Below are 23,416 nucleotides of genomic sequence, written 5' to 3'. Positions count from 1 at the left end.
TAAAGACAGTCTCTTAATATCTTTTTGAACATTTTTATTGTCTCATTTGTCTAGAGAACATATTTCATTTTGTACAGGTCTGAAATATTCTGGGTGGGTTTAAATTCATATTTCCTAGAGATCATCTAATGTATGTTATAGTGCTTAGAAAGGGTGAATCCAGACTCACACCTTTGCCTTCAAGTAGATGACATTGACAACACAAGGAGCAGCAGGGAAGCAGCAACACAAGAAGAGGCCATCTGGACGGAAATACCTGCTGTCCTGTCATTGATATTCATTTCACCATATTTTTTTCCCAATCAATCCCCTCCTTCAAGAATAAATCTAGGTTTGTCTAATTTTTTCACTTTCCTTACTTTCACCATCTGACTATTAAAACTGCCTAAAGTCTTACTTGTTTTCAAACTAAAGGCTATATTTGGGACAAAAACTGAAGCTGCAAAGGAAACTCACACCCAGTGGTTTCGTGGTCACCCTGCCAAACTCCCGCTGTAACCAAGCAAGGGAGGAAAGAACAGGAAGCCTCCAGAGCTAAATACTGAGGTAGGGTGTGGCAGTCAGAAAAAACCCCAGGTGATAGACAGAAGCATCCAGATCCTACTCTGAGGTGAAAGCAATCAGCAGCCAACTACATTGCCTCTGCCCTCCACTTGCTCAGGACAAAGAGCACATAACAGTCCCTGAAGGATAATTCTAGGTTTGAAAGCACCATGCTTCCAGGAAGGTAAGCTGCAATGCAGAGGAACAGTGCCATTAAGGATATATTGACATGGGATTTTAAAACCCACATCAGGAAGTCTCAGAGCAGAGGTCTGTGGGCTTGGGCTTGGGCTCGGGCTCACACTAAAACAGCAATGTAAACATTGTGGCTTGGGCTTCAAAACGCCACTATTCTCTACCAGCTTCACAGCCTGAGTTTTGCCCAAGCCCAAACATCTGCACAGCTATTTTGAGTGCCATAGCACAAGTTCATGTCTGTAGATCCAGGCTCTGAGAGTGGCTGAGGTAGATTTTAAAATGTAGCATAGGCTGTGAGGTGATAATCCTGTATGTCAATGGCTTTTCAGATATCCATACACACCATAGGAATGTAAACTTCCTGCTTGTTCTGGTTAAAATACAGGAAACAAAGGGTAGGAATAAATGGTACATTTTCATACTGGAGAGGGGTAACTAGTGGTGTTCCCCCAGGGTCAGTCCTAGGACCAATCCTATTCAACATATTCATAAATGATCTGAAGAAAGGGGTAAACACTGAGGTGGCAAAGTATGTAGAAATACTAAACTGCTCAAAGTAGTTAAGATCAAAGCAGACTGTGAAGAACTTCAAAAAGATCTCACCAAACTAACACTGGGGCAACAAAATGGCAAATGAAATTTAATGTGGATAAATGTAAAGTAATACACATGGGAAAAAATAACCCCAATTATACATATAATATGACGGGGGCTAATTTAGCTACAACTAATCAGGAAAGAAATCTTGGAGTCATTGTGGATAGTTCTTTGAAGACGTCCACGCAGTGTGCAGCAGCAGTCAGAAAAGCAAACAGGATGTTAGGCATCATTAAAAAAGGGATAGAGAATAAGACAGAGAATATCTTATTGCCCTTATATAAATCCATGGTACGCCCACATCTGGAATACTGCATACAGATGTGGTCTCATCATCTCAAAAAAGATCTACTGGCATTAGAAAAGGTTCAGAGAAGGGCAACTAAAATGATTAGGGGTTTGGAATGGGTCCCATATGAGAAGAGATTAAAGAGACTGGGACTTTTCAGCTTGAAAAAGAGGAGACTAAGGGGGGATATATAGAGGTATATAAAATCATGAGTGGTGTGGAGAAAGTGAATAAGGAAAAGTTATTTACTTGTTCCCGTAATATAAGAACTAGGGGCTACCAAATGAAACTAACAGGCAGCAGGTTTAAAACAAATAAAAGGAAGTTCTTCTTCACACAGCATATAGTCAATCTGTGGAACTCCTTGCCTGAGGAGGTTGTGAAGGCTAGGACTATAACAGGGTTTAAAAGAAAACTAGATAAATTCATGGCAGTTAAATCCATAAATGGCTATTAGCCAGTATGGGTAAGGAACGGTGTCCCTAGACTTTGTTTTTCAGAGGGTGGAGATGGATGGCAAGAGAGAGATTGCTTGATCATTACTTGTTCGGTTCACTCCCTCTGGGACACCTGGCATTGGCCACTGTCGGCAGACAGGGTATGGGGCTAGATGGACCTTTGGTCTGACCCAGTATGGCCATTCTTATGTTCCACATCAGCTCCCAAAGGTAATATGCCAGAGAAGACACTTGGGCAAGATCGCCACTTGGAGAGTTTTTGCACTGACAGTTTTGTTGTTGATAGAAAAGCACTAAAAGAAGAGTGCTTGTTTGAGTACACATTGTTTTCCACAGGCGTATGTGTATGTGTTTACATAGGCAGCACTTCCTCGCTGGTGAGAGGAGCACATTATGGTAGCTATCCCTGTGACAGGGTGATGCAACCCCGCACCATGAGAACCCACCCCACTCCCAGTGGCGGGGTGAAGCAACCCCTCACTGGTCAGGCATCCAGGGAGCCAAGGGAGGTGGGGCAAGCCGGCGGGACCCACCCCGAGGAGGCAGCCGTGAGGGCTGTGCGGCCCCTGAGGGAGAGCTGATCCGGGGTTGGGGAGGAAGCCGGCGGAGGCAGGCCAGGCCAGGCATGCTGGCACAGACTAATGACATCACTGGATGGCCCAGCGGAGGAATCATCGGTGCAACGCCAGGGCTCAGTGGGCAATTCAAAAGGGCGCCAGCTGCCCAGGAAGAGAGGTTGCATGACTTTGATGAAGGTACGCTGGGGGCTGGAGGAAGTGGGTAGGAAGTGGCCCAAGGTGGGGTCATAGAGCCTGCGGGCTGATGTGTTTAGGGGTGACTCCCCCATCAGCCAGGTAGAGAGAAGTGGCCCCTGGGTCGGGGCCTGGGAGAGCGGGTGGGCCCGGGCCCACCCACCCCACCGTCATGGCCGGGTCCCATTAGTGCGAGAACTGTAGTGCAGGTGAAATTGTTTGTTTCCCGGTACAGACTGTGCTGAGCATACACAAAGCTAATAGTGGTGATGAGGAGATCACAATAAATGGGCTTTGTAACGCGGACGCCAAGGTGGCCCCTGTACAATCCCACTATGCGCTACTCTGGAAAACAAAGCAAATCAGTATTGTGGCAGGGGTGAGAGAGAGACTGAGACAGCCTCTGGAAGCCACCAGTCCTGAGGCAGGGTGAGAGGGAGACCCTGACCTCAGTCCCTGCCTCTCTCCCTGACCCTGCATAGCACATTCTGTTTGCCTGCCTCTGTTGGCAACAGGAATGTTACACCCTAATGAATTTCAAATAGCAACCACTCCTGCTCTGTGCTGTGGGACAGCTCCAGAGGGCAATTAAACTGTTAAAAGCAGGGGTGGGGAGAAACTCTTTTTGAGTTGGGGGCTACTGAGCCATAGAAAAATTAGTTGGGGGCCACATAAAAGTAAGTTTAAAAAAACCCCCAAACAAACCCCTCACTGATGTGACTACCAACTAGGAAGCAGAAAGATCCTCCCCACATTCCCCTCGCATGCTGGGAGGATGGGGGCAGGCTAGTGGATATTGTGGGCTCCCCTAGACTCTGGGATGGGGCCAAAAATGAAGGGTTCAGTTTGTGGAAGGGGGTGCTGGGAAGGCAGTTTGGTGTGTGGGGTCTGGGCAGGAGGCAGGGAGGGTGCAGGAGTGGGTTGAAGGTTAGTAGGTCTGGGAGAGTAGTAGGGTACAGAAGCGGAGTGATGGTGCAGGATCTGAGCAATGTGAGGGGCACTTACCTGGTGCAGCTCCCTAGGGAAACACATGGCTCTGTGTCCCCTGCAACTCCCAGGCACCACCCCTGGTGCTCCTATTGGCCATGATTATGGCCAGTTGGAGTGGTGGGGGAAAAGCCTTCAGGCACCACGTTGCTGCACTGCTGTTTCCCCAGCCGGCGGAAGGAGGAGTGGCTGCTTCCTTCCCCATCAGGCAGAGGCCCTTGTGTCAGATCCAGCCCCGGTATTCCTGACTCTAGCCCACAAGGCTCAGGACTCCCCCTACTCCACAGGAAGAAGCCAGCGCTGGTGCTCCAGCCCCATGGGGAGGGCCATGGGGGTTGGGGCAATGTGGCTGGAGCACCAGTACAGGCTCCCCAGTGCTGGCAGAGGGCAGCCCCAAACCTCAGGGGCTAGATCCAGGCAAGCTGGGGGCTGAATCCAGATCCTGAACTGTAGGTTCTCCACCTCTAGGTAAAAGCAATCAAGAGTGTGAATGAAGACATCAGTGCAAAAAGCAAAAGACTCTTGTTGACATGGTTTCATTTTTGTGGCAGTACAAAATGTAGATTTCCAGTAAAGACACTAGCGTGGTTTTTGCACAAAAACCTGGCTTCTTGTGCTAAAACTGGCAAGTGTGGGCATAGCTTTGGAGAAAAGAGCCATTTGCTAGTATCCTAGGGTTGTATCCACATCCGAAAAAATGAGCTGCAGATATCCACATCCATACTGATGGATGCGGATACTCGTGAATATAAAGTGGGTATCTGCACATTTGCAGGGCTCTAGTTATTTCCTCCATCTCTTTAAAATTCTGTAACTGACACTCAGATCATTTAATTAAAATGAACAATAAGTAATACCCTGCAGGAATATTACCCCTTTATCTTTTAACATTACATCCCCTAGTACTAACAGATTTGTGCAACAGGTGAGCCCATTAATGATGAGGGATAAAGCCATCTGCAAACACTTTGCAGTGTGCTGGGTTATTCAAAATGCAGGACAATGTAGCACTTTAAAGACTAACAAGATGGTTTATTAGATGATGAGCTTTCGTGGGCCAGACCCACTTCCTCAGATCAAATAGTGGAAGAAAGTAGTCACAACCATATATACCAAAGGATACAATTAAAAAAATGAACAAGTCTGTATCTGTGCGAGTTTCTTCATATGGTTGATGGATTTCCATTCCAAACGGCTAAATGTAGTGCCTTGCATGTAGTGCCTTGATCTGAGGAAGTGGGTCTGGCCCACGAAAGCTCATCATCTAATAAACCATCTTGTTAGTCTTTAAAGTGCTACATTGTCCTGCATTTTGCTTCAACTACCCCAGACTAACACGGCTACATTTCTATCACTATTCTACATGCAAGGCACTACATTTAGCCGTTTGGAATGGAAATCCATCAACCATATGAAGAAACTCGCACAGATACAGACTTGTTCATTTTTTTAATTGTATCCTTTGGTATATATGGTTGTGACTACTTTCTTCCACTATTTGATCTGAGGAAGTGGGTCTGGCCCACGAAAGCTCATCATCTAATAAACCATCTTGTTAGTCTTTAAAGTGCTACATTGTGAAGGGTGGGTGCTAAAAATAGCTATGAAATTTGTTGACATTAGGGGTATGTCTAGTCTGCATCCTTCTGTTGGCAGAGGGATGCAGATTAGGCAGGTTGACATTGCAAATGAAGTGGGGATTTAAATATCCTGCGTTTAATTTGCAGAAAAGTGGCCACCGTTTTTGCCAACTCAGCACTTTGTCTACTCAGCAGTCTAGAGGGGGATCTATCGAGAAAGAAAGCCTTTTTCGACAGATCCTGTAAACCTCCTTGCAGGTGGCATAAGGGATCTGTCGAAAAAGGTTTTCTTTCTCAACAGATTCCAAAAAGACTGCCTCTTTTTGCTGACAAAGTGCTGAGTCGGCAAAAATTGTGACCATTTTTATGTAAATTAAGCACAGGATATTTAAAACCCCACTTCATTTGCAATGTCAACCTGCCTAATCTGCATCCCTCTGCCGACAGAAGGATGCAGACTAGACATACCCCTAATGTCAACAAATTTCATAGCTATTTTTAGCACCCACCCTTCACTTGCTGGCAGATAGCCTTGTCTACACTGGGAAGGGTAAAGCAATACTAACAAATCCTCCTAGTGGAGAGACAGCTTAGGCCAAGTCAAAACTGGGAGGAGGAGGAAATTCAACTTAAGATATGCAACTCCAGCTCAAGAATAGTATAGCTGGAGTTGATGTACCATAGCTCAGATTACCACAGCATCCTCATTGTAGGAGGTCGATGGGAGAAACTCTCCTATCAACTTCCCTTACTCCTTGCTACTTGGTGGTGTACAGGGATTGACGGTAGCACCACCAGCATTCGATTTTGCAGGTTCTTACTAGATCCACTAAATCGATCCCCGGAAGTTCGATCTCTGCAGCATCGATCTCAGTGTAAATAATGATAAGGCATTATATCAGGAAAGGAGTTATTTTGTGGGTATAGCTTATTCCAGTTCCTTGAACAAAATAAGCTCTGGTTACCTTTTTGCTGGTATAACTTACCTACACTAGAACTTTGGCATGCACGTCTATGTCAATAGGGGAAGGATGATATTTCCAACATAGCTATGCTGGCAAAACTTCTAAATGTAAACCAGGCTGATAATCCAGAGAGTTACCATAGGAGCCTTTACAATCTAACACAGTGGTCCCCAACCTTTTGGGGCTGCCGGGCACCCAGGGGCAGGGCCACACACGCGCCCAGGGGCTGGGCCACGCATACGCCTAGGGGCGGGACTACCCATATGCTGTGTGTCTGAAGCTGGTGCCACCCATGCACCGCACTCCCGGGGCTAGCGCCACAACTGTGCTGCATGCCCAGGGGTGGGGCTGCCCATACGCCGCGTGCCCGGGGCCGGAAGAGCCCATGTCCCGTGTGCCTGGGGGTGGAGCTGCCACTGCTCATGCACTGCATGCCTGGAGCCAGCACCTGTGCCATGCACCCAGGGGCCGGCAGCGCCCATGTGCCGCGCAGCCAGGTCCGGCGCCGGCGCCGCCCTCGCACCGCTCACCCAGGGGCGGGGCCACCTAACCGCCGCATGCCCGGGGCCGGCACTGACCACGTGCTGCATACCCAGGGCTGGCACCGCCCATGCGCCGCGTGCCTGGGGGCAAGGGCGGGACTGGCCCTGATCACTCGCAGGGCACACAGATATGGCCTGGCGGGTGTCATGGCGCCCAGGGGCACCGCATTGGGGACCACTCATCTAACACAATCTCCACATGCTAACAAATTAGTGTATTTGTCACAAAAGATGTAATGGCCCCTTCAAGTGCTGTTACAGTCCCAATTTTAAAAAGTAGGCTTCTAGAAATGTTTCCAGTGTTGTTGCGGCCTTATGGGCCCCAGGATATTGAAGGTAAGCTCAAAAGCTTGTCTCTTTCACCAACAGAAGTTGGTCTAATAAAAGATCTCACCCACTTTGATGTACAGAAGTGTTGATGGGGGGGGGGGGATACAGCAGAAGTGTGGATTGCAGAGTAATAGTGAGATGATTAGTGTAATTGTGCCAAGGTGGACCGGGCCCCAAAACCCCTGCTGGAATCTTGTGACCTTTGCACACTCCACCTCAGCAAACCATGGAGAAGTCCTCCAGATAAGCTAGAATAGCACAAGGGAGGCAGTCAATCAGGGCCCAGGAGGCCAGTTAAAAGGAAGCTGCCAGGCCAGAGTGATGTAGTTCCAATTTGGAGCTCAAGAGGCTCAGACTCATCTGAAGAACTGGGTTATTGGAGAGCCACCATAACAGGGAGTACAGGCACATGCACTTGGCCAAAGCGGGGCTGCTTGTGTGAGGTATCGGTAAGAAGAGATCTCAAAGAAGATAATTTAGTGGCTTTATGGATTTTCACTGGGAGCTGATCCCATGCTTAAAGATTAATGATTTCCTATACTGTTTTTTAATCTCTTGGTTAAGTGCTACGGAATGAACACAATGGGTTAAATTCTTCAGTCACACCGGTGTAAAACTGGAGTGGTTCCTCTGGAGTCAGACTTATCCTGAGTTACCTCGAATGTAATGACAGGCACTAGAATGTAGCCCACTAGTTAACAGTTTTATTACTTTTTTCTCTTTATTATTAACTAGAAGATTTACCCAGCATTGCTCAGGTCCTTACTCAAATAAGTTTTGTTTTTCTTTGTTTAAATCATTGCTTGGGGATGGGGGCAAAGGGTTTAGTGTGCAGGTTGCCCTGGGGAGAGAGGGCTGCTTGGGGCCAAGTGAGACTCACCTGTCCATGGCTGCTGTAGTGGTCATAGCTGGAAGGAGGGGTGTATGTCCCCAGGCTGGGGGACAGACAGATAAACAGAAGATGGAGAAAGGCTGTTCTCGGGAGTGACAGATGGCAGAACCAGGAGCAATGATCTCAAGTGATAGTGGGGGAGGTCTAGGTTTGATATTAGGAAAAACTATTTTACTAGGAGAGTGGTGAAGCACTGGAATGGATTACCTAGGGAGGTGGTGGAATTTCCATCCTTAGAGGTTTTTAAGTCCTGGCTTGACAAAGTCCTGGCTGGGATGATTTAGTTGGGATTGGTCCTGCTTTGGGCAGGGGGCTGGATTCAATGACCTCCTGAGGTCTCTTCCAGCCCTAAGATTCTATGATAAACTCTCTGAAATATATAGTAGATAGCTATCCCTTTCTCCACCCATCTCCTGCTGGCCCAGTGGGATATTGGCTGTCCTGCTCTCCATCTCTGGCCCCTTACTGCCCGCCCCCCTTGTGGTCATTCTACATGATAACTCCCTCTTACCAGATCCTTTTCATTTTATGAGAAACAATCGAATTCTACACACATCCCATTATTCTGGCACAACCAAACTCTGACCTTGCTTTAAGTTAGGATAAGAGGAAGCTGCATACCAAATTTGGCAGTCCTAGCTCTTACTGTTTAGGAGGAGTTCTTGAACAAATGGACTCACAGATACATTTCTAAAATATAGAGTAAGATTATTATAATTACTACTATTTGCTATAACTGGGCATAGCTTTGATGCAAGGAGCTTCCTGATCTTATTGCTGTACTGTAGAAAGGCATTGAAAATGAAAGTATAAATATAAAACAAAGTAGCAGTGAGACTAAAATAAATAGCTGTGGGTGAGACCTCACACATTCTAAAACAGGCATACTTGCCACTTCAGTACTGAGGTGATAGTGACATGAGAGCAGTACACTGCTGCCTTTCGTTCCACTGGCCATATGTTACAGATGACCACAACTGCTCTATTTCAAAAGATATTTGTGGGCAGACCCAGTATTTTAGCAGCAGTGCTCTAAATCTTGACACTGGATTACTGTTAATTTTAAAAGGCCAACATGGTGGAAAACATTATCCAAGACAAATAAAATTGATGCTCCAAGGATCTTAAAGATCTCAGTGATCCTGGACACACCGGCTGCATCTAGACTGGCAAGTTTTTCTGCAAAAGCGGCTGCTTTTGTGGAAAAACTTGCCAGCTGTCTACACTGGCCGCTTGAATTTCCACAAGAACACTGACTTCCGATTGTCTGAAATCAGTGCTTCTTGCGGAAATACTAAGCTTTTGCCAAAAGGGCCAGTGTAGACAGCTCAGATTTGTTTTGCGCAAAAAAGCCCCGACTGTGAAAATGGCGATCGGGGCTTTTTTGCGCAAAAGCGCGTCTAAATTGGCACCAATGCTTTTCCGCAAAAAAGTGCTTTAACTTTTCCGTTAAAAGCATTTGCGGAAAATCATGCCAGTCTAGACGTAGCCACCAAGAATAATGTAAGGGCAGTTCCAGTCCCCATTTTCACAGCTCTGGAAGTGCTTTATGGTAGAACATATTAGGGTCGGTTGTCTAGGGGGCAGAACAAACTAGAGTTCAATATTGTATCAGTGATCCTCCAGCCTTCCCCCCATGACAGAGTGCACTGGCGTAATGGAGATGTTAGAAACTGCTGAGCTGGAGGATTGTGGGCAGGTGATATCTCCACATCACTCTGGGAGTCTTGGCTAGACTCCTGCAGGAGGATCCTTAGACTCTAGGTTCAGCAGGAAGTACAACCTAGCATTCTAGCAGGACCTAAATGTCAGCCCTTTACAGCCTGCTGATTGGTACGTAAGCTAGGAAGGCATGAAGGAGAGCTGCCCAAACAACAAGTTATGTTTGCCTGTCTGCTCCTCATCAACTGACAGTAAATCCTGGTCTCTGACTTTAAATCCTGGTTTGTCCTCACCTTTATGATGAAATTGCTGACTGTAACCTGAGGCCTGACCCTGATCTAGTAACCTGACCCTGCCTGCCCGCTGATGTCTGACTCTCAGTTCTCCCTCTGGCCTAGCTTGGACTCTGACCTCCTAGGAACCTGACTCAGCTGGAGTTCTGCTCTGACCTCTAGATCTGGCCACTCACGTTCTCATCAGTTGAAGCCAGGAGCAGTGTGGGGCTGAAGCCCTAAGGGTCCCACCCCTCCTCCCCATGACTGCACCTGAAGCTGGGAGTGGCACAGCTTCTATCCCTTGCAGCCAGGAGCAGTACAGGACTGAATCCCCAAGCTCCCCACCCCAAAGCCAGGAGCAGTGGGACTGAAACCTTGATTTGGGCAGAAATATTGAGCCCATGGGAGCACAAGGGAGTAGTCCACCCAAACTGCGCTGCCTTACCCACCGTGGGGCAGTTCTGAGGATACCTCTGTTCCCCATCCCTCCTCAGACCCCACCCTCTGGCTAGCTCCTAGGTAGGAAGCTGGAGCTAGATAGTGTAGGGCAGCTGCTCCTCTGGCTGGTGGTACCATGGAGTAGGCAGCTGTGGCATTTCCCCATCTGCTGCTGGTGCCCAGGGTTGTGGCTGCTCCTCTGCTCCCAGCCCCCTTTGACATCTCACTCAGCTGGTCAGAACTGTCTGGGTGGCACCAGACCCAGCAGAACTCTGAGGGAGTAGTCTCCGGAGCTCAGTCCCGGGCAGGCAGGTGGCCTGCTGAGGTGACTCAGGGTGTGGAGGTGGCACTCCTTCACTGTATCTCACTGTGCAGAGATGTCTAGAGCCCTGCTGGCCCTTGCTCCCCCACCAGATAGTCAAACTATGCCTATGCCCAAGGGTTTCCACCCTGGCCCAGACCCTCTGGTCCCCACTCCTATTGCCTCTGCTGGGACTCGGCATTTTTCTAGCATGGTGAGGGGAGAGGTCTCAGAAGGAAAACGGTTGAGAATCCCTGCCTTAGAGCACCGCTACATCTTCTTGATTAGCCAGGAGAGTCAAAGTATCCACAGACGTGTTGGCTCAGCAGGGCTGCTAAGTAGGCTCCAAAGCCATACAAAAAACATACAGTACCAAAAACAGATGTGACCAAATAATCTCAGAAAACAGATCTGCTGAGTAATGAGATGTGATGTTTTACAGTCACACATTTCAGAGCAGAGTTGTATTTTAAAGAGGGTGATTTCAATGGCAGTGAATATTCACATATTTTTTCTCCAACAATTAATTGTTTTTATTATGGGACCCCAATAGATACTTCAGCAACAAGGGGTTATAGTTGCTTGCTTTTTTAAAAGAAAGAAGCTGGAATCAAAATCCAGATCCAAATACTCTGAATTTGGAAGGATTTGGTCGTGTATAAGCCTCATGGTTCAAATGCATCATGAATTTATAACCAAAAAGGGTTTTAAGTTAAAAATTCTTTCTAACCAGCTGTAATAAATTAAATAAGCACATTCATTACCTGAATTAGTGAGATGGTAAAAAGTGGGATAGTGCACTGAGGCAAAAATCAAATGCATACATGCAGCGTGCCAAAAGCCACAAATTAAACTGGCATAATTTATCCCAAATTTGAGCAGGAATAAGCTACACGGAGATAAAATGTGCCTGTCTGTACTAGGGGTTTGCATCAGCGCAGCTACATCAATGGCTGGCTAGCTACAGATTTCCCAGTGTAAACAAGGTCCTACTTCCCTTCTGTTTTAAAGTGAAGGTCGGGCATTTGAATTTTTGCCAAATCATTTTAACCATCTTTGCAATTTCCTTTAGTGCTTGATAACAAGGTTTGTTGTTTCAGAGTTCTTTTGGCTGCATACATATTCACAGCATCTAGTGGATGGAACAGCATATAAAATTAGTTAGCCTTGCCACTAGCAAAGGATTAGGACCACATTTTCATTGAACTCCAAAAATAAGCTTGCAATATTTACAGGTGCATCCATTTGTGGGAGTGAAATCAGTGTTTGTGCCTCAAATACCCAGTCATGCATGTAATTATCCAGTTTATGCATGTTGATAGACTTATTTTTGCAGGCCTGCTAGAAATTTGGCTGTTAATTACCACCTTTGACAGCAAGTGGGATTGTTTAGTGGCTGAGATTAGCTCTTTGATTTTTTGGTAGTTAAGGCTGAGAGAGGGGATTCCACAGTCAACAGTCCTTTTCTGAGCCATATCATGTACCCTCTCCATGAGGCACAGTACAATTTTTTTCCAACCTTCTATGTTGCAGCCCTTTGTTGGCTCTTTGCTTGTGATGCTAAATAATAATTGTTTTAAGGTTGGCTTTTATATTGGAAATGTGTTTAGGCCTATGGAGAAAGGAGGGAAGCTAGAGCTTTATCTCATGTGGTGGCAGGCTTTCAGGCACATCCATGGGGGGGGGGGGGGGGGGCAAAGGGGACCGATGTCCTCAGGCACAGTGATTCAAAAGGGCCTAGGATTCCTGGCCACCCCTGTCCCTTCTGCCAGTACCCCTCCTCTTCCAGGAGTGTGGTCCTTCCTCTCCCCCACACTTTGCCCAGGACCTGGCAAGTCTGTTGGCTCCCTTGGGCTTTATGGCCTCAGTGTGAAGTACAGTTAGTTGAAAATGGGAAAAAAAACCACCTTTCAACTGCGCACCTCTTCCCAAGTTGCAAGTGCTTTGGAGGATAAGATTAAAATTCAAATGATCTGGAAAAACCTGGAGAAATGGTTTGAAGTGAACAGGATAAAATTCAATAAGGACAAATGCAAAGTACTCCATTTAGGAAAGGACAATCAGTTGCACGCATACAAAATGGGAAACAATTCCTCAGGACGGAGTACTGTGGAAAGAAATCTTCGGGTCATAGTGGATGACAAGCTAAATGAGTGAACAGTGTAGCACTACTGCAAAGAAAACAAATATTGTGGGGGCCATTAGTAGCAACGTTGTAAGCAAGAGCCAAGTGCTAATTCTTCCACTCTACTCCGCGCTGATTATGCCTCAGCAGGAGTATTGTGTCCAGCTCTGGGCACCATATTTCAGGAAAGACATGGACAAACTGGAGAAAGTCCAAAGAAGAGCAACAAAAATGATTAAAGGTTTAGAAAATGTGAACTGTGAGGGAAGATTAAAAAAACCTGTTAGGTTAGTCTGGAAAACAGATGACAGAAGGGACATGCCCAGCCAAAGAGTGTGCAGGGCCCAAGTCAGGATGCTGGATCACATGGCTCCCAGACGGGGGGGGGAGGGAAGGGGGAAAGAGGAGGGAGGCAGGGCCAGGAGCTGGGCAGTGTGGGGCCCTGAAGGCATGCGGCTCTGAATGCAAGGGGCCCAAGGTGACTGCCTCGCTCGTCTTACCCAAAGGCCAGGCCTGAGTGGGGGGGACATGATAACAGTTTTCAAGGACATTAAAGGTTGTTACAAGGAGGAGAGGAGAGAAGTAAATTGTTCTCTTTAATATCCAGGGATATTAAGTTGTAATGGGCTTACACTGTTGCAAGAGATGCTTAGGTTGAACATTAGGAAGTGATTCCTAAATATCAGGGTAGTTAAGCGTTGAAACAAATTACTTAAGAAGGTTGTGAAATCTTCATCACTGGAGTTAATAGGTTAGATGAACACCTGTTAAGGATGGTCTAGATCATGGTTTGCCAACCTATGGGTTGGGACCCAAATATGGGCTGCCATTACATTTCAAAAGGGTCACCAGGTGTCTCCCCAGCTGGCTCTTAAGGAGCCATTCACACATTTTTTGAATTGCCCTGGGTCACCAAGTCTTCCTGAATTGTCAAAATGGGTCCCCATCAGGAAAAGGTTGGGAACTGCTGACGTAGATAATACTTAGACCTGCCTTCAGTGCAGGGGACTGGACTAGAAAACCTCTTGAGATCCCTTCCAATCTTACACATCTGTGATTTGTGAGTAAAGACTCTGGCAGCTTCTGAGGAAAACTGCAGAGGTGGGGGCATCAGCAGAGGTTGCCAAATAGAGGAGGGGCAACTGAGGGTGGAGAGGGAGTTGAGGCTACCAGGAAGAGTTGGGACCCTATGTTCATCTTCTGAAGTTGTAGGTTCATAGCAGGTTGGCTGTTGGAGTAAGTCAGACCACTAGTGTTGAAAAGGTGGTAGTACCATTGCAGGGAGCCCATGCTCCTCCACACACCTCCAAAATACAGAGCTCAGTACAGCTGCAAACCTAGTTTTCAGAGCCAATCCTGTTGGGAAGTATCAGTATGCTCATTCATAGCTATAAAGACAATAGCTATGAGGTGCATGTCCAGAAATATAAGGGAAATGATCTTTGGGGCTCTGACAGGAACGTCTGTGAAGGAAATAGACAAAGGGGATATTAAGTCTAAGATCATACAGCAGAACAACAGCTTGGCAGACCATTATTTTTAAATAAAAATAAGTACCCAATTACTTGAAGCCTCATCCTGTGAGGCCATCCTCATATAAAGAGTCCTTTCACCAGCAGTTCCATTTACTTCAGAGTTTGCAGACTCAGGCTCTTATAAATATAAATGAATGCCCAAGTTCAAACATTTCATTTACCTTCCCGCTATAGTCAGATGTTTTAAAAGCCACCTTTTGGCAACATGTAATGCTTGCTCTGTGGTAGGGAGTGTGTTCGAAGAAATAATGACTGTCTTTTCATCAAAAGACTATTCTAGCCGATATTTAAAGTTCCCTAGAAAACATTTCTGGATTTTTGTATAGGAGGTGTATTTGAAGAAAACCTCCCTCAAACTGCCCTTGCTCAGCAGTGAGCTCACAGCAATACTCCACTCTTGACATTTCTAAGAGACTTCTGATGTTCTTTTCTTCCTGTAACAATGGGACCAATTTTCCCATTCCTGACTGAGTTTGACCTCTGTTTTTCATTTACCACCTCTTGAAATTAACTGGCCCTCATCTTTAAGAACGCTTTTCTGCAGGATGTTGAATTCTGAAGGGTGGTTTGTGAGGTTTGCTGCTGACAATTAAAAGATTAGATGCTCGCTTAATGGTGAAAATATTATCTGTGTTCCCAATTTACTGTCAAAACACCCCAGGACCATTAATATTGATCTACCTTCAGAGCCCTCCTCTGAAACCTGCTGATTCCCATAAGTGACACTCAAAGAGTCATGCTGAGAACACAGGAAATTAGATACCAACTATTCTTCACCCAGGCCTAAAGAAAATTAGCAGAAGTTAATGGTCCACTTCTTTCTCCCTGCACCCTTATGACAGCTTCCTATTTTCTTCATGAACCAGTAATTTTGTACAAGGAATGTTGACTGGCTACAATACATGCAAGGATCTTATGGGTTGGGGAGAGAGTAGAAGATAACCAGAATAGTTATTAATCCATTCTCAGCCATTATTTTGTGATGCATGCCACATTAAGGAGACAAAAACTGGCTATCAATGGGCAATCGTCTTCATCTAAGTGGCAGAAACCTTTCTTCAGGTCACAGATGGAGAATATGCCATCTCATCACTTAAAAGGACAGGTTATTGTTAGATGCGTCACATTTTAACAAACAATGCATATTTGGCATGAGCGAGGTCATAAGCATTTCCCTAACCTCATAGAAACTTTACAGGGGGAGATTGAGAGAAAGTATTCTGAAAGCACAAAGCTTGGGATCCAAATGCTTACAGCTTCTGGACTGCTGTACTTAATGCTTCATTAATTAGCTCACCAGCATTTTCTACAGCCTGGAACTGAATTGCCAAGAGATGCTGTAACAGTGGAGCACTCACCTCTGGTGCATTACCTCAGTTCTTTTTGCATTCTTAGTGTCACCGATAGGTTGTCAAGCTTGTTTGGAATGTCTTCAGTGGCTCAACCCTCCAGCTGGGTCACAGAGTCAAAACAATCCTCTTCCAGGGCAGCAAGTCTCTAACAAAGTGTCTGTCTGGCCTTACCTGGGTCTTCAGTAGCAGCTGAAGGCCCTTTAAATTCAGCTCTTCACTAGGGTTTTCAAAGAGGCCTGGTCCCTTTCTCAGGGTTTACACCACTTTACCAGTGGGGGAACCTGGACTGAAGCCATGTACTCCTCACATCAATTGCTGCTCCTTCCCTGGGCCTCTTCCCACCTGGCCCTTTGTCTTCAGCCCTTAATTGTGGGTTAAAGTTCTCAGGGCCCTTTCTACCAGCTTACACAAACACAGCCAGAGCCAAACACTGCTCCTTTTATCTGAGCCTCCTAAGCTGTGATTGGCAGGCCTGGAGAACCCACCCTCACTTCTCCTTTCCTGGGTCAGGATGTAGGGAGCTCCAATGGCTAGATCCAGCTCAAGACAGATATGGATGATTACAGCTGAATTGGCTAGCCCTATCAGGGGCACAAGGTGTCGTGCTCCTGAACAGGGGCAAAACACAGAATCTTGCACTCCCAACATACAACAGCAGACATATCTGTGACTAGTTTTAATATAGCTAGCACAGCCAAGCCTGTCAACAGGTGGGACAAAGGGGGCAATTGCCCCAGGGCCCAGCAATTCTAAAGGGTCTGGGGTTCCCAGCTGATGCTGTTAGTGTGGGCCCTTAAATCACCATGGGAGCACCATGCTGTGTGATCTGGGTGGCTAGGACTAGTGGGGGAAGTAGGTGGCATAGTACCGCTGATGCTAGGGATTGGCTGCCCAGATCTGCCCTTTCTGCCTGAACCACCCCATCCCACCCACATTGCATCACATTGACTGTTAGCCCCACTGAGGATGTATAAAAAGTTCATGAAAGACCTACTGGCACAGACTTCAGCAGGGATCGTACAAATGACCTGGGACCCTGTATACGCACTCAAGTTGCTAGTCTATGCTGGGGTCTAGGTCACCATGTGGTCACTGCTCTTTATAACCACACTAGCTAGATCACGGGTGGACAAGGGCCCTCCGCAGGCTGGATCCGGCCTGCCAAGCCAATGGATCTGGCTCACAGCCACCCTGCCGCTCCCCTACTCCCAGGCCTCACATGCTCTCCCTGCCTCCAGGCCAATCATTACCTGTGGGCAGGGGAGTGCATGAAGTCTCCTCGCCCCCACAAGAGCGTGCATCTAGACACACATGCTGGCTGTTTTAAAACAACCAGCATGTCTCTTTAGCCACTGCATGCTCTTGCAATGGCGAGGAGACTTCACTCACTCCCCTGCCCACAGGTAATTGGCCTGGAGGCGGGGAGAACACGTGAGGTCTCCTCCTGCTAGGCACCTAGAGGGAACAGCCAGCTATTTTAAAACAGCTGGCATTTCTCTCATGGGGGCGGGAGGGAAGACATTTCATGCTCTCCCACTCCAGGCCAATTCAAGTAGGGGGGAAGCACAAGAAGTCTTCTGGACCTACCCCTTCCACCGAAGGCTCTGCCCTTTCCGGGGTGGCCCAGGGCCACTTCAGAAATTTCTGAAGTGGCCCCATTTTAAAAATTATTGCCCACCCCTGAGCTAGACTAAAGCTAGAGCAGGATGGCCTGCCTGAGCTGCAGTCACACTTCTGGTTGCCATGTAGGCATACCAATTTGTAGAGGGCTTAGCTGCCAAGTTGCGTAGTGGTATGTGACATTTCCTACAAATTATTAAATGAGTTAATTTGCATATTTGTGACCATTTGCATATAAACAAAGTTTAGCTTTAAGCATTAGTGCTTGTGAACAGCTTCTGCTTGACAGCTGTGTTGGATGAAGCTCTTTGCTTATCTATAGGTGAGCAGAGTTTCCCTACCCCCAGTACTGCTAACAGAGCTCAATCCAGATCAGTTGGCAGACTGCTCCCAGGGCAGCAGTCTCCATGGCCCATGCAATTCTTATTGTCTCTCGGTAAGCCAGCCAATTAGTTCAAAGCATGGCAGTTAGTTTGTGATACAGGAAACCTGAGCTGAAAAAGCTCTGCAGCTCATTAGCTATGCTCTGGGCACCCAGTCCCTTGGTACACAATATAAAACCTTTAGTGATGCTACTTTCTTGAAGAAAATGTAGAGTTCTGACTTTTTTTTTTGGAGCTTATCATCTTCTATTCTCTAGCCACACAGACCAAACCTCTCCCACAATGAACAATCTTCTCAAATACACTCAGAGTGAGTGCCTCACTTTGTTCTTAAGATGACCAGTTCTTTTTCATCACAATGAAAAACAACAAAGCCCCAATTCTCTAGATGCAATTTGCAATGCAGTGCTTTGCAACATAAAATTATTTTATGGGGTCCTCACATTCACTTTAGAAGGTTCTACAGCTATGCCAAAGGCACAGCAATGGTGGGAGAGAGAGATGAACTGCAGGCTATCATTACTGTATTTCCTCCCCCTCAATGTAGGCAGTGGCTTAAAGCCACAATCTAGCCCCTTTCAATGTGCTGTTTCCATGATTTACTAACATGGGAGAACTGACTCTTAAGAGAAGGTGAAGGGAGCAGCCCTTCGGAGCTGTACTATTATGCATGTCATGTAGCTCCCCCTTGCTAAAGGAACCCACTGTAGAGACCATGAGTTTGATTCTCCACTTTCTTACACAAGCATAAATCAGAGCTAATAACACTGACCCCAATGGAGATACACTGATGTCAAACCAGTGTGAAATCAAAATGGATTCCCTTGAGTTTAAAGGGCCCCAAAACATGTGTTTGAATCCTGTGACCATTTCTTATTAGGCTGTGTGTACAGAAGCATGGACTATTATATCTTTCTACCCTACTGTCTCTTTCTCTACAAATTATTTTTTAAATTAGTACTGCCCTTCATGATATTTTCTGTGCAGAAACTTTGAAGGTGTTACATACTGAAGAGCGCTAGTAAGTACACTTGGTTTCAGTGAGAAGGAACTATACCAGATTAGATATGCTTATTATAAATGTAAATGTTTTCTTGCTAGCTAGAACACAGTGACATATTGGTTGGAACAAGACAACCTTTTTATAATAAAAATACATATAGGGTGCTTGGTCCTGCCATGACGGCAGTTAACTGGACTTGATGACCTCTCAATGTCCCTTCCAGTTCTAGCATTCTATGACTGCAGAGAGGAGGATTCACACAATTTCATGGTGAGAAAACAAACTGTTCTGTTCAAACAACATATTCTCCTAGCTGTGATCTAGAGCTGGTGAACATCCTCTGCTTGGCAGCACTGTTGTGTTGACCCAAGTCCTCTGCTCATCTATAACACAGCAGCAAAGCAAGCTTTCCCCCTCTCTACACACCCCTTTCAGCATGGTTCAACCCTAATCTGGAGGAGGACTGGGTGCAGTATTCTCAGCCCGCAGAAGAAGTTTGCTACCAAACTAGAAATGGGCCTGAATTCAAACCCTGAATCGAACCACTCCTTCCTTTGTAGAGGGAACTGTAGGGAGAAAAGGGATGGGCAGGTTCAGAATCCAACCCCAGATATGATTTTCACAGCTGTGTCATTATTACATACAGGCTACGTCTACACTGGCATGATTTTCCAAAAATGCTTTTAACGGAAAACTTTTCTGTTAAAAGCATTTTCGGAAAAGCACGTCTAGATTGGTAGGTTGCTTTTCCGCAAAAGCACTTTTTGCGGAAAAGTGTCCATGGCCAATCTAGACGTGCTTTTCCGCAAAAAAGCCCCAATCGCCATTTTCGCGATCGGGGCTTTTTTGAGGAAAACAGTACTGTGCTGTCTACACTGGCCCTTTTGCGCAAAAGTCTTTCGGAAAAAGACTTTTTCCCGAACGGGAGCAGCATAGTTTTTCCGGAAAATCACTGACGATCTTACATGAGATCGTCAGTGCTTTTCCGGAAATTCAAGCGGCCAGTGTAGACAGCTAGCAAGTTTTTCTGCAAAATCAGATGATTTTGTGGAAAAACTTGCCTGTCTAGACACAGCCACAATGTATTCAGCACCAGCAGTGCAGTCCCAGCCCTAAAAACTTGGCCAGGTCTAAGGGCTTGTCTCCACATACAGCAGCAGAGCTGCACTGCTATAACACTTTATTATGCCAATTGGAGAGCTTCTCCCATCGTCACTGTTAATCCACCTATATAAGAGGTGGCAAATATGTCAATAGGAGAAGTTCTCCCTTCTGCACAGAGCTGCACATACCAGGGGTTAGGTCGATATGCTTACATTGTTTGGAAGGTGGATTTTTCACACCACTGAGAAGTGTAATTATACAGATGTAATTTTCTAGCATAGACTTGGCCTAAGAGACACACTGAAGATGGACACACTGAGGCTACATCTACACTGCAGGCTTCTTGTGCAAGAAACCTCTTGCACAAGAGTTTGCGCCAAAACTTCTTGAGCAAGTGCACGTCCGCACGTCAAAGCTCATTGCTAAAGCGATGTGCTTTTGCGCACGAGTGTGTCCACACTGCATGGATGCTCTTGTGCAAGAAAGCGCTGATGGCCATTAGAGCACCTGTGCTTTTCCTCCCTAGGGGTTTCTTGGACAAGAAACCCCTCTGGAGCATCCACACTTGCCTTTTTGCATGATAGCTGTAGCGCAAAAGGGAGTTATGCCTCATAGAAGGAGATTTACCTACACCAGCAAAAGCCTTCTGTTCTGCCGTTTTATTGCACATTTGAGGTGTTTTAAAAAGAGAAAAATAAAGCTTGCATAAGCAAAATAAGATAGGTCTGTATTTTGTTTGTTATAAGTCATTGTAATTATTTGTTACAGAGAGATGCCATCAACTTCAATTTTTTAAATTGATTAATTAAAACACTGTTATTTTTGATAACACAGCTTTAAATAGTACACAGAGACATTTGTTTTAAACAATTGCTTTTTAAAAAAAATTTCCCCCATTTCTACCTATCTATAAGTGTCTTTGGTAAGAGAGACACTAAAAAACTAACTTGTACCAGGAAACAATGAAGCAGAATGTGCAGAAAGTGCTTTAGATGCACAAAGTAAACAAACTGGAAAAAACTGTAAAAATCTATTTTCCTTCCTAATCTATTAGAACTAAGGTTTCAGTTCTAATAAATACATAGGTTATTTGTAGCAATAATACACATCACATTTTAAGACAATGTGATTTGACTTGTCAGTGCCCCTTTTACGTCATTGTGAAACTTCCAGTCCTGTTTAAATTTTACAGCCGTGGTGATTAAAGGTGGAAAGAAGTAACCCTCCTACAGTTTCTTCTTTTGTCAAACCCTGAATGGGCTCTTGAATCTATCTGAACAAAATGTTACTTTGAGAAGAAAAATATTGTTCTGGTTTGGCAGCTGAGGGTTCTCACAGGTTTTTTTTATTCTATTTGTCTAGAGGAGGATTTACAGTTTGATCATACAAGTATCCTCAGGGAGCCCTTCTCAGTTTGGCACCTTTCATGACCTCGTCTGCTAGGCATGCCTAGAGATTCAAAGGAAGCTCCTTCTTTATGATCAATCATTCTGACACATTTATTAATACCTCCGTTCTGCTCTGACAATTTTAATTGTCCATGCATTTTCATCCTGAACATCCATTATGAACTCATTTTAATCAGTAGTCAGCCATATGTTCCCACAGCACAGTCTGATTTATGGATAAAGCATTTCAAATGAAAGCGGGAAAACATTTTACAAAGTTGTCATCAAAATACAAAAATAGACCATTGCCAACCGTTTGTGCTGTTTTGAAAATAATTTTAAAAACCCACCAACTCCTTATAAACTATACATATTTTTTGCAAATACCACGGTCAAGTTTCCACCCAAACCTCCAATTTCACATAACCAATTTTGCACCTGCAAGCTCCATTTTAAATTAAACAAGCCCTGTTTTTTCAATTCTCTTTATCTAGGGTTTTTGAGAGAGAGAGTAACCAGAAGTACACATTGAAATCTAGATGCAGGTGAACTATGGTGTTATCTAAAAGCAACATATGAGCCTTGTGCCTGAGAAGCTATCCAAAACTCAGGGCCTTACAGAGTTGCTGCTGTTAGGAGTAAAAATATAGGATAGGAGTTAGGTATTTCTTTGGTACAATCCTGTTTATTGATGGCTGTCAAGGGGTGTGCTCCCCTTGGGTGGACTCCCGCAGTCAAAACTCCCCCACGGGTCCACTTACTAGTGTCAGTACAGCCCAATGGCCAGAGCCTAAGTTCCAGATCCTCCTCTATGGGGGTCAGTGCGGTTCAGCAGCCTACATCCCTACAGCACTCTTCCTATGTTGGGGTCACTATGACCCTGAGATCCAGTCTTAGTAGCACTCCTCTATTGGGGGTAAACACAGCCCTGAGGCCTAGTCTTTGGAGTACTCCCCTCTATCAGGGTAAATACAGTCTTGGGGCCTTGTCCTTGCAGCATTCTCCCTTGTTGGGGTAAATACAGCCCTTAGGCCTAGTCCTTGTAATGCTCCCCTTTACTGGGGTAAATATGGTCCCAAGGCATAGTCCACAGGCTTCAGGAGACTACTTCTATCTAGTAGTGCTGCAGAGGGAGGGGTAAGGGGACCCAGGCCCTCCCACTCCACCAGGTCCCAGCCCAGGGCCCTGTTGGCAGTGGCTCGGTCAACTGCCTGCTCAGCAGGGGATCCCTTCGCAACACACTGAGCACTCAAGGATTGCAAGTCCCCACTCTGGGCTACTTCCTACCACCCCACACATCTCCCCATCACTGTACCTCCAGGCTGACTCTGAGGCTGACAGTCACAGTGGCTGCAGAAGCTGCATATGCACCGCCAGCTCTGGAACTTACTCAATAGGTCCTTCCCCTTCTGCGGTCAGCCCTGAGTGAGCTGCCTCATGGTCTTTTATACTCAAGCTCACCTGTGAGCATGCTCGGCAAGGCTGTGGGGAAGGGCGCTTTCAGCCAGCTGGGCCCAGCCCACAGTCTGTTCTACAGTGCAGGGCTGAGGCACCCCGTCACAGTGGCAAAGATGGCAACTCTCTGAGGAACTGCAGTGGTAAGAGGAGCACATCTATTCTGGTACCACCTCTAGTCTGGTCCTCCGGTAAGGCTATAGACCCCAGAAGTCACAGCTGCATGGAAGGGCTGCGGATGATACAGCCACGCCAGAGGAGCCGCCTGTTGCCAGCACAAGGATACCAGGTGACCCCACATTCTGCTCCTTTCGTTGCTGCAGTTCTAGAGAGCCCTGTGGCTCAGAAATTTATAGATCAAAGACCTGCTTAATGGAAACCATTAATATCTCCAAACATAATATTGGTTGTGTACATTTCCATTGTATTTCTTACGCATCCCAACATTTTGTTTGCTTGTTTTGACTATTGCTGCATACTGAACAGAAGCCTTTGTTGACCTGTCCACCATGCTGTCCAGGTTTTAACCTTGAGTTATTAGTTTGTTAGGAGACCAGTATGGTATATTAGTTCAAATTAGTCTTTCCAACAGGCATTGTCTAGCTTTTATCAAAACTGATTTCCATTTATTCTTAGGCTTAG

The 23,416-nt window shown here is 45.9% G+C and overlaps 1 long non-coding RNA gene across 1 annotated transcript in view; it reads right to left on the bottom strand.

The window, feature by feature from the left end:
* Positions 1-23,120, bottom strand: part of LOC142828954 (uncharacterized) — a 142,913-nt gene extending 119,793 nt beyond the window's left edge. Inside the window, exon 1 of the long non-coding RNA XR_012903135.1 lies at positions 22,635-23,120. This is a non-coding gene — a long non-coding RNA (uncharacterized LOC142828954). The remainder of the gene's footprint in view (positions 1-22,634) is intronic.
* Between the last annotated feature and the right edge of the window lie 296 nt (positions 23,121-23,416).

The sequence above is a fragment of the Pelodiscus sinensis genome, chromosome 4 (assembly GCF_049634645.1).
Source record: "Pelodiscus sinensis isolate JC-2024 chromosome 4, ASM4963464v1, whole genome shotgun sequence".
Taxonomy (NCBI): Eukaryota; Metazoa; Chordata; order Testudines; family Trionychidae; genus Pelodiscus; species Pelodiscus sinensis.
The sequence above is the reverse complement of the archived record's forward strand: the minus strand, read 5'-3'. Positions and strand labels throughout refer to the sequence as shown.